The sequence below is a fragment of the Limulus polyphemus genome, unplaced genomic scaffold (genome assembly GCF_000517525.1).
Source record: "Limulus polyphemus unplaced genomic scaffold, Limulus_polyphemus-2.1.2 Scaffold1625, whole genome shotgun sequence".
NCBI classification, from domain to species: domain Eukaryota; kingdom Metazoa; phylum Arthropoda; class Merostomata; order Xiphosura; family Limulidae; genus Limulus; species Limulus polyphemus.
This window is the reverse complement of record NW_013667235.1, coordinates 151,739-154,187: the sequence shown is the minus strand read 5'-3', so window position 1 is coordinate 154,187 and position 2,449 is coordinate 151,739.

The window sequence follows — 2,449 nt, the reverse complement described above, 5'->3', positions numbered from 1 at the left end:
GTTTTGTCCAAGTGTGGATAATTCTTGAGCTGGTTTCAGGAACAAAAGGTAAACTGCAGTGTAATGTTCTGTTGTTAGGTTTGTTAGAATCAATTTTGTTCATCTACAGTTCTGTTGTTTTATCCTGAAGTTTTTCAAGTTTCAAAAATTTGATCCATTTTTTTTCCTTCTAAAACAAGAACTAGTAGGTTCTTAAACTTTGTGAGATTAGTATCTAAGTTCCAATTAGATCACACCTAGTTGATATGCAGAAAAATAAGAGGAATAATACACTATTTTACACAGAGTATAATTTTGTAGAATCTTAACAGATCTACCTACATTTCTGAATATTTGGCTAAATGAAAAATAAAGATAATCCTTGTTTTTTTTTACATAAGCTTTTGACAATTTCTGGCTGTTAATGACACTAGTCTGTTTCCAGGTTTTTTAAGAGATGTTTACTTATATCAGGTTACATTAGTAGCTCATTATTCTTGCATTGTCCATCCTGTGCAAGTGTGGATAGGAATTGTTACTTTTTCTGTCTACATTTTCCAAAGACTTAACTAATACTTTTTCTTTGTCAGTGATATACATTTTCTAATGTATCTAGGTAATAGTTTATTTTCTTGAAGTATATGTTATGTTGATACATCTAAAATTCAAAAAGAAGTTTTGTTACATATTCTTTGTTTGTATTTTAGTATGTATTTGATGAAAAAAAAAAGTTTTATTGCTACTCTGAACAGTATGCTAAATAGAAAAAACTGCTGGCAATGAAATGCTAAGGGTACAATTACGTTTATGATAAGTGGCAAAGAATTGTCACAGAGAAGCTCTTTTACAGGGTGTCTCCAAATCTAGGAAGATCAAAATGAATAACTTTTGTTTATAAACTTGTATAATTATTGTTGATAAAATTGTACAACTTGAATTATATATGGTTTGTAAAGGTCTTTATATTTGTGTTGCTGTTTTCATGTGACCAAAAACTCCAGTAAATTGCAACAAATGTCATCCAAACCACAAATTTAATGGGGGGTTTTATCCCTTGCCAAAAGGCTTGTTAAAATAAAAACTGAAATATGCTATGTGATAGTTATATTATCTAGCATAACTTGAAAGAGTAAATTTGAGTTTTCATTTGTAAAGCAATTTTTTGTAATATTTCAGCTTTCATTTGGATGTGGATTGGCCAGGAATAAGCATTTTTTTGTAAGAACTAAGTTCAGACATTGCTTCTTAGATTCAGTACAATTTAAATAATACTCTCGCACATGATGGATAGACTACTGTGGCACATGTACTAGACACAGACACAATGATCCAACCTACCTTTCAGCTCCTTAATCTGATTCTTGATGTGGTTAAAAGCTGTGTATTGGCTCCATAGTTTCCTTTTTTTTTATCTCTAACTCTTATTTCTGTAGTTTTCCTCTATTTTTGCAACCTTCTTGGATTCCTTGGCAAAAGGCTGTTTCTTCCTCATTTCGAAATGTTGCACTCGTTTTCAAGATGTCATACAAACATAGCTGAACATCTTTCTATCAATCATGTCTGAGAAGCTTTTGCTTTCCACCTACCTGCTTCAAGGGATTCCTTGGTTTACCAGTCACTGAGAAATTAAAGACTACTTCTTAAGATTGTCCTGTAACAGATGCTTGTTAATGGAAAACCTTATTTCTTCCTTGGCATTTCTGTGTGAAACCACCATAATTATTTAGATGACAGGGCAGAGATCTTTGTGCTGAGACAGGGTATAATACTTTCAGAAGTAGAAGAAATTCATTTAGTTTTCATTTTTTACATTCTTCTTCTGGGGCAGAATACCTAGAGAAACCTTTGGATTGGTTTATAACTTGGGTTAATGTATTAACTCAATCTAGAAAGTATAAATTCTATCAGCACATAATTCTGAAATGTCTTAAACTTTCATTAGGATTGCTCCATATCATACTCAGTTCCAATGCTAGTTCTGTGGCAGTTGATACAAAAAATGCAATCCAAGCTTATATCTTTTGAACATTCTGAAGTTCTAATATCATTTGGTCAAATTTTTTGCTCTAGGTAGTTGTAATATTTTTATTTTACACAGCTTCAGCATATTTTTGTTAAATGCTCTATGAATTACATGTGTGCCAAAAAAAAATAATTTCTAGCAGTTTGAATGAGGAATCTGCCATTTCATCCTTGAAAAAATCAACCATCTTTCAGTTGACTTCTGGCTCATTTATACTCAATTGTTTGATTTTCGCTAAGCAATTGATATTTGGCAAGCATTCTTTCAGAACATTAAACAATTTCTGTGTTTTAGCATGTCCCAAAAAGGAAGATGTAATATACCTTGCTTGAACTAGCTTAGACTCATCAATGAAATGAATGTATGAGTCCATCTGGCCTCTTTGCAAGATTTTATTTAATGATTCAACGAATTGTACCACAAAAATTCACAATGATGTAGTGTTGT